The sequence below is a fragment of the Sinocyclocheilus rhinocerous genome, unplaced genomic scaffold (assembly GCF_001515625.1).
Source record: "Sinocyclocheilus rhinocerous isolate Xijiao unplaced genomic scaffold, SAMN03320098_v1.1 scaffold269, whole genome shotgun sequence".
Lineage (NCBI taxonomy): Eukaryota > Metazoa > Chordata > Actinopteri > Cypriniformes > Cyprinidae > Sinocyclocheilus > Sinocyclocheilus rhinocerous.
In genome coordinates, this window is record NW_015652298.1 from 693653 (window position 1) to 703073 (window position 9421).

The 9421-nt window shown below is 39.0% G+C and overlaps 1 protein-coding gene and 1 long non-coding RNA gene across 4 annotated transcripts in view; one reads left to right on the forward strand and one right to left on the reverse strand.

Moving 5' to 3' along the window:
- LOC107714507 (SRSF protein kinase 1-like) overlaps positions 1–9421 on the forward strand; it is a 54081-nt gene that overhangs the window by 20501 nt on the left and 24159 nt on the right. The gene's annotated exons all lie outside the window — the stretch shown is intronic.
- Positions 6340–7874, reverse strand: LOC107714509 (uncharacterized). Its single transcript, XR_001636986.1, has 3 exons — positions 7780–7874; positions 6629–6630; positions 6340–6349 (listed from the first exon to the last, which is right to left on the reverse strand). It is a non-coding gene; the product is annotated as an uncharacterized LOC107714509 (long non-coding RNA).

Consider the following 9421-nt stretch of genomic DNA (forward strand, 5'->3'; position numbering starts at 1 on the left):
TTCTGCTCCCCAAGGCTGCATTTATTTGATCCAAAGTACAGCAAAACCAGTAAAATGTTGAAATATTTTTACTATTTAAAATTGCTTTCTATTTGAATAGATTTTAAAATGTAATTTATTCCTGTGATCATACATAGCTAAATTTTCAGCAGCATTCCTCCAGTCTTCAGTGTCACATGATCCTTCTAATCATTCTAATATGCTGATTTGCTGATTATCAATATTTAAAACAGTTGAGTACATTTTTTTTTTCAGGATTCTTTGATGAATAGAAAGATCCAAAGATCAGCATTTATCTGAAATAAAAAGCTTTTGTAACATTATACACTATTCCATTCAGTATAATTTTTATTATTTTTTTGGGAAAGAAATTATAGAAATTAATACTTTTATTTAGCAAGGATGCTTAAAATTTATCAAAAGTGATGATAAAGGCATTTATAATGTTACAAAAGATTTCTATTTCAGATAAATAGTGTTCATATCGATATCGGAATTATATCGTATCGACCAAAATTAAGAAATATATCGTGTTATCAATTTTGGCCATATCGTCCAGCCCTAGTTTTACGTAGCAAACGCGCAGAGCCGTAAATGTGAACCAGATATATATCCCACGGGGGAAGCCCCACCACACAGAGTGTAAGTCTGTGGGGAAACACTAAACTGCTGTGGTATTCCTGTAAAAATGAACTTTAACCATTGATTCTTCACAGCCTCATCCTTTGGCAGTTAAAAAAGAAAAAAAAAAACGGATTTACCCTCACAGTGCAAAGTGCAGCGTCCATGTTTGAGGGAGGGGGAGTTCAAGTTTGTCCAGGTCTGCGCGTGCAACAAGTGGGCGGGCAATATGCTAATGTTCATGTTGACGTCAACATGTTGACGTGTTTTAAAAACGACTCGTTTCAATGATTCATAGTCGACTCTTTCTTTTGAGAGACAATAACTGTATACACGGTGCACTTTCAGATTTAAAACTTTGCAGGATGTTTTCATTCACTTACACACTGCATGAAAGATAATTTTCAAAAATCCATAATTAGGGGCACTTTAAAGTTGACATTAATGAATGCATGCAACAGTATGAATTTTAACAAAATATGTGTTTAAAGCATAAACAGGGTGTTCATCACGGGTTTTTCAGCATATTATCAGTTACTCCAGGGTCTGTCTGGTATGCTGTCTGTTCAGTGTTATTAATCGAAACACGATAAGATAAATTAATTAATTTATTAACAATTAATCGATCATAAAGTCATCATTTACCACCCTATAGCATTACATAGACTTGTAGACTAATGAGAAAGAGTACGTAGAAAGTGTCATAAACATGTCAAACATAAATAATGCTTTGTTTTGCATTAAGCAAAATCGTTTGTCTTTCTATTATTTTGGGGTGAAATATGACCTAGACAGTTCTTGACAGTTTGCATTGGATTCATTCTTCTGATTTTGAAAGCTCTTGTCATTTTGTGTGCAGCATGTATCAGACGGTCCGTAGGCGTGCCGTCTGAGGCTAAAAACTATTTGCTGTAGACTTGAGATTAAGCAGAATTTAAATGCTGTGTTTAACAGTAGATTACATCCCCCTCTATTGCTCCCTACCAGCTAAAACAACCAGATGAATGATTCCTCATCTTAATTTTTCTCATTGTTCCTGAAAGGATTAATGGCATTAAGTAAAACAGTGGTTCTGAAATCTAAAATGAGCAGTCTGGGTAACTCCAGGACAATGATTGAGAGCTGAATTAGAGGACTGATCAGAGGATTCTAATATTTCTTAAACTTTTAAATGTTTCTGGACTGAAGAATCGATGTCACACATGCAGATCTTTTGTGTTCCAGACTTTCTGTATGCCGTCCAAAAAAGTTTGTTCTGTTCTGTAGATATCCATGAATTTGTCTTTTGCATTCTAAGCAGAAGTCGCCACAGACAGAAACAAACCTCAATTCACTTTGACGTCTTGAATCTTCAGCCCGAGCACCGTCACTGCGGAGTTTTGAAACCTCAGTGACCATCCATTAGGGTTGGGCCGATAGACGATGCCATCGTTTATCGCCGATGGCTGACAGACATCACGATGTTGAGCCGGCATCGTGATCCCCCCCACCCCACCATACCCCCCGCAATCCACCGCATCCCAATTCCGTGTTCGGAAAGGAAATTAAGTGTACATTTACCTTCACTTTCGAGATTTGCAATCACACAGACTCTATACTACGGAGCGGCAGTACCTACCACACATTTTACAAGATTAGATATTTGTCAGTGGTGCTCAGTATCTGCAAATCATTCGCCATTGTCCTATCAGTTATCTCTCCTTACTCTGTGTATGTGGTAAGTGAACTTTCATGTACTGTAATGTAATAGTCTACCGCTAGCAAGCAGCTAACCATGTCCCTTTAGTGGCTCTGTAGAACGCGTTATTTGTTTTCCATGCCTTTCTGCATACAGATTCACGCTTCGGGCACACCCCCCTAACCCCGCCCCCCGATGTAATCGTCCATCACGATGTTTCACTGTAGACATCGTCCGATGCCAATTTGGTAGACATCACCCAACTCTAGTGCAAACAAAATGAAGGGCATTTTCCATCCTTTTCCAATGAGCTACTGTCATCGGTAATGTAATAGTCTACCGCTAGCAAGCAGCTAACCATGTCCCTTTAGTGGCTCTGTAGAACGCGTTATTTGTTTTCCATGCCTTTCTGCATACAGATTCACGCTTCGGGCACACCCCCCTAACCCCGCCCCCCGATGTAATCGTCCATCACGATGTTTCACTGTAGACATCGTCCGATGGCAATTTGGTAGACATCGCCCAACCCTACCATCCAACATTCAGAGAAACCGTTAGTAATGGTCTGCTGGTTTGATGACACAGTTTCACTAGGATTTCAAATTGGAGAGAATTTGAATCTGGTTACGGGTTTCGCTGTTAACAAACCATTAATTACAACTTTTGCTTCAAATTTCTAATTTGCTGCTTATTAATAGTTAGTTGTTAAGTTTAGGTATTGGGTAGGATTAGGAATGAAGAATATGGCCACGCATAATATGTGCTTTATAAGTACTAATAAACAGCCAGTGTGTTATTAATATGCATGATAATAAGCAACTAGTTAATAGTGAGAATTGGTCCCTATACTAAAGTGTTAACCACATTTTTTGCATTTCTGCTCACACTAATGGCATCTTTAAGTAAACACTACTAAAAATCAACCTACTCTCAAAAATGAAAACAAACCTGGTAACAAAAATGAAATCAAACAGCATTGTTTTACTTCTCAGTCTTGGTTGTGGTGAATATTTGTTCTTTGAACGAATAGGCCTTAGGTCATAAGTAGACAAAAATAATGTAATAACCAATGTCCTATCCACACATTACTCAAAGGGCAGGCGAATACTTACACTGACACTAAAGAAATGCAAGGCATTCTGGTATGTCGACCACTTTGTGCTGACAACAGTACAAAATAGCACCGCCCACAGTCTCTCCAGACGTCTGGGTTTCACATCTTATTAGGCAAAGTTTTGTCTTTTTTCCCCATCCTTCCTGCAACAACAGTTGTTAACTGAAGACAGTTTCCACAAACAAAGCATCATTACAGTTGTTATAAAATATGAAGAAATATAAATAACATTATTAGTATTAATAAAGCTCTGCACAAAGCCCAGACTACGGCATGACTTGAGATGCTGTTTGCTGATGCTCTTGTGTCTGAATATATAGTGGAAAGTTTTTCCAGAATAATGGAAGCTTTTAAGGAGGATATACTCCCTAATGTCCATGATGTTGAACTCTAAACCCAAATGTGCTTCAACAAGCACACAAGGGTGTGGTGTCAGTGTGTCCCACATACCTTTGGGCATGAAGTGCACATTCACCCGTGACTGCACATCTCTTGAATTCTATATTACTGCAGTAAGTTGCGACATTGCTTGGCAACAGCAGATAACTAAACTCTGTATCACCATGATCCTATCAAGTCCTTCCTTGTTGACTCGCTCAAGACATGTTTAGCTGTTTTCACATCACTCTCACATGTACACATTTTAAGGTCATGCCACTTAAATATATCTAGCATGGTATGAACAGTCGATCAAAATCGCTTTTCTGTTGCACAGTATATACCATTTAAAAACAAAGCCATTATCATGTGGTGATGTCTTTAACTTGCGCCTTAATTCGGTAGCTTGTCTCGTTAACTGCTGTGCAGAGATGTTATGTCTGCAGTGATCTCTCAGCATGCATTGATTGCTGCTCTCGTCATTATCTTTTAATGAATACATCCATCTTTGAATTGTTTTGAATGATGAAATAAAAAACGTTTTTGTCATCACACTCTTTCTAGGAGTGCAACGGTGATATTTCCACAACATTTAAGTGAACTTGGTTTTATATGTGTTATTTCTGGCACTTGACCGAAATAAAGCAGTTAGTCAGGGTGCAGGTTCTTACGAGACTGTAAATTCTTTAGTCTGTACATGAATATGGCTGGGTGATACAGCTTAAAAATATTAAATTATCTATTCATATTCAATATAAACTGTCAGCCGGTCATTATATCTGAATGTAAAATATCTTGCTACCTACCAAATAAATAAATGTATGGATATGAAATATTTAAGTTGGAATGCTTTTATTAGCTTGCTCATGAAAGCCACAGAGAGCCAGGACACAATCACAGCCGTGTAGGAAACATGGGTTTCCCAGATGAGTAGTCAGTTGTACAGTGTGGTTATAGGCGATTGATTTAATAGTGAGAGATTGATTTTTATATACTGGCTCTGATTTTTCAGTCCATCATTGCAACCACTCAGTGTGTCTATCTACACTGATCAGCCACAACATTAAAACCATTGACAGGTGAATAACATTGATTATATTGTTACAGTGGCACTTGTCAAGGGATGGGATATATTAGTGAATATTTGAATATTCGTTTTATGGCTTTTCCCTTCACATATGAGCTCTCTATGAGAGTTGAGATTAGAGCAGTAGTGGTTGGCAGGACTGCTGTGGTTCAACATCTGCTCTGCTCTGAGCCATGGGCACATGTATGTATACACGTGTGTGTGTGTGTGTGTGTACTCTCCCCCCAGACCAGCATCACATTCACATGCACCTCCACTAATTAACTCCCACTAGCACATCCTCTAATTATCTGGGATCTGGCTAAATTAATTATTTTCTGGTGTAACACCCACCATGTTCGGCCCATAGCACACAACTATACAATCGTTTTCGACTAATAGCATGTTCATTAGAATATGTGTGGTGTCTGTGCAAACTGCAAAGTTTGCTTGCTTCAATCAAAAACTAGTCAAGTCAAAAGAGCAGAATTTGTAAATCTCTGGGATCTGAAGTAGACGTTTGCAGTGTATTTGTTGCTGGTGGCGCCTTCATTATTGAAATACTCACTGACGCACGAAGCGCAAAATTGATTCGGTTGGTAAGCAGACAGAGATAACAGCTTCTCAATTAAATGGTTTCATGTTTATGGGAACAATCTGTGATGCGTGATGTTGCCTGGGATTTGTGGGAAAAAGCTTTTCTCTGCTCTGGTGTCAGGCTGTTCTGGTAAACTGTATTTATCATTCATAATTCTTGCAGATGCGTATTTTAATTTCCCTCTAAGTCTGTTTAGTTTGGACATTTTATTGTGTAACTTATGCTAAACCAACAGAAAGAAACCTGTTATGCAGTGGCAAAAACATACATGTTTAATAACTCACTGCATTTAATCCACTGTTTCAGACATTCTTTGCGTATTGTTCAAAAGCCGTATTGAGAACGACTAATTAAAAAAGTGTCCTTGTAAAGGCTTATGCTATTCTGGACTTGTTTCGAACTTCCAAGCCGCAGTTCAGAGCCCGGGATGCAGAAAAATTGCCAATGGCTTCAGAGAGATTATGCTACATAGCGAGGCGAACGGCACAGCTGCATATCTAATTGCATTAATGCCTGCTGCTGGTGCAGCCAACCAATAGAAATAACACTGCAAGTAGCGTGATATTGAAAAGGTCAGTGAGATATTTAAAAGGGTCATATGATGCGATATCAATTTTTCCTTTCTCTTTGGAGTGTTACAAGCTCTTGGTGCATAAAGAAGATCTGTAAAATTGCAAAGACTAAAGTCTCAAATCCAAAGAGATATTCTTTATAAAAGTTAAGAGTCAACCACACCCTCCTAAAACGGCTCATTCTAACACGCCCCCACATGTCTACGTCACGATGTGGGAAGATTTGCATAATGCCACCCAAATGTTCACGCAAAGAAAGAAGGCGTAACTTTTATTCTCGCTGTAGTATTGTTGTTGCCGCCGCTGCCATGTCGTGAAGGCGCTGTGTGCTTCGTTGTGAAAGCGAAACTACTTTGTTTGGCCTTCCAAAAGAGGACGATATCCGCTTCGTCATGCCTAGAGCTGATCCGTGCTGGTCGCTGAGGAAATACATCAACTTTGTGCTGTGGATCGCCGGATCGGCTTTCACCGTGGACGAAGCGGAGTCCAGCCCGGGGTCGTCACATGTGGTTGCCACAAGCCCGCCGGCCGCTCCTTCGTCGAATCCGCCCACTCTCACTCTAGGGGAGTGACGTTGTGTGTTTCGTTGTGAAAGTGAAACTACTTTGTTTGGCCTTCCAAAAGAGGACACAACTAGAAATCAGTGGTTAAGTTGTATTTACAACACCGTTCTAGAACAGTACAATCCAAATATTAAGATGTGTGCAGCGCATTTTATGGAGGACTGTTTCCTGATCCTGGGAGAGTAGACTACAATGCCGGCTGTTCTGACTCACAGACTGTAAGTACGTTTTTTATATTTAAAGAATTTGCCACTGATTTCCTGTGAGAGTAGCCTACAATGCCGGTGTCTGTTTCTATAAAGTGGGGCAGTTCCAACTTTGCAAGGACAGTCTGGCACTTCTGACTCACAGCCTGTAAGAACGTTTTTTTATATTTAAAGAATTTGCCACTGACGATTCAAACGCGAGTTTTGTTGTTTGTCGTTTCTCCAACAAATGCCGACATGGTTTTATGTTTACGCGGCGCAATACGCAACGCAAAGCGTAAAAACACAGTATAAGTCATTACAATCAGTAAGTTGGATGCAACGAATGCCTCGTTTGTAATGGGTTTTATTGGTTTTGTCTCATCGCATGGAAACACAGTATGGTAGGGGCGTAACATTTCCGTCCCACGCTTGAGGTATCCAGCCAATCACAACACACTGGATAGCTGGCCGATCAGAGCACACCTCGCTTTTCAGAACGATGAACTTTGTAAAAATCGAGGCGTTTCAGAAAGGCGGGGCATAGAGGAGAAACAATAATGTACATTATGTGGAAAATAATGTGCTTTTTGAACCTTAAACCGCATAAACACATTGCATTACACCAAATACACAAAATAATGTTATTTTTTAGCAACATCATATGACCCCTTTAATTTAATCAGGTATGTCATTTCTGATTTTAAATAGTTCAAAAATACGCCCCCATTTACTTCCACTCAAAGTGCCTCACAGCAACATTGATTTTTGCCTTTTAATTTGATTTATTTCTTAATTTATTAAGGAATGAATGTATGAATGAAGGCATGAAAAAGAGGGAGGAGTTGACATGTTGTTTTTCTCTAGTTAATGAATGTTATGTCAGAAATGCTACACTCTGTACACTCTGTATGGAAGCGTGAATTTTTCTTGGGGAGAAAAAAAAGAAGACTTTTAAAAGACATGAAAACCATGAAAACACAAAGGGTCTGCTTTTCTTTCACCTGCCGGTGTGTCTTCTTTAAATAGCTCGCTCTTGAGTGCTGTACTCGCTTACGGCCATACCACCCTGAGCACGCCCGATCTCGGAAGCTAAGCAGGGTCGGGCCTGGTTAGTACTTGGATGGGAGACCGCCTGGGAATACCAGGTGCTGTAAGCTTTTGCTTTTCCTTCACTAGTCAGCTAACACACTTGTCCAAGGCTCAGCTTTCATGCTTGCTCCCTTACCCTTTTAAACTGATTGCTGCTGCTTCTTTTTTCTTTGTTTTTGCTTTCTCTGTGCCTTCGCTCTGCTTTCGGTGAAGGCTCAGCCTCGTCATTCTTCCTTTCTCCTCCAGGGGGCGATAGACAGGCCTTTTCTCTCTCTACAACAACCTCTTGAGCGCTGCATGTTCTTTTGGAAATGACGCTCCTCTCTTCAACTTGAGAGCTTCCCAAACTTGTTTGTCATCTGAACCCCTTAGATGTAAACTACATAGGAGATGTCCCCTCTTAGATTTTCAGTTAATATTTCAATAATTTAACAACAAAACACATTCTCATGTTCATGTTTCTCTGATGTTGGTGAATGGTCAAATGACTGGCAAGTAAACAAATAAAATATTGCAGCTTTTTTTGTACTTTTTCAGTACTTGGAAACAGGACAAGAGTGTTTCATCAGCTCAAAAAACAAAACAAAAAAACAAGCATTAACGTAAGAGCGAATATTTATTTATTTATTTTAGGAAACCATAGGCATTGCCTTTCTGTTTTTAAATAATTCAAAATTAGGCCCCCATTTACTTCCACTCAGGGTGCTTCACTGCAACACTCGTTTTTGCCTTTTGCCATTTCAGGAATCCTCAAATATGGCCCACGACTTCCACTTTTCTACAGAGTTCAGCTCTAACCCTAATCAAACACACCTGAGCATGCTAATCAATGTCTTCAGGATCTTTAGAAAATCACAGGTAGGTGAGTTTGATCAGGGTTGAAGCTAAACTCTGCAGCGCATTGGCCCTCCAGGGCAAGAATTGAGGAACCCTGATTTATTTATTTATTTATGAAAAAGAGGGACTAGTTGATATGTTGTTCTGTTTTTTCACTGTAGAGTGATTATAACACAACTTTGTCAGATTTCTGTTTCTTTTCTTTTTGTTTTTTCTAAAACAATGGCCATTACATTTCTGTTTTTAAATCATTAAATTCATCCCCATTTACTTCCACTCAAATTGCCTCACCGCAATATTTATTCATTTACAATTTTAAATTAAATTAAATTAAATTTATGATCATTTCTGATTTTAAATCGTTCAAAAATTTACCCCATTTACTTCCACTCAAAGTGCCTCACCGCAATATTTATTTATTTATTTACAATTTTTAATTTAATTTAAAGGGGTCATATGATGCGATTTCAATTTTTCCTTTCTCTTTGGAGCGTTACAAGCTCTTGGTGCATAAAGAAGATCTGTAAAGTTGCAAAGACTAAAGTCTCAAATCCAAAGAGATATTCTTTATAAAAGTTAAGACTTGTCCACGCCTACCTAAAACGCCTCGTTTAAACACGCCCCCACATGTCTACGTCACTGTGTGGGAAGATTTGCATAATGCCGCCCAAATGTTCACGCAAAGAAAGAAGACGTAACTTTTATTCTCGCTGTAGT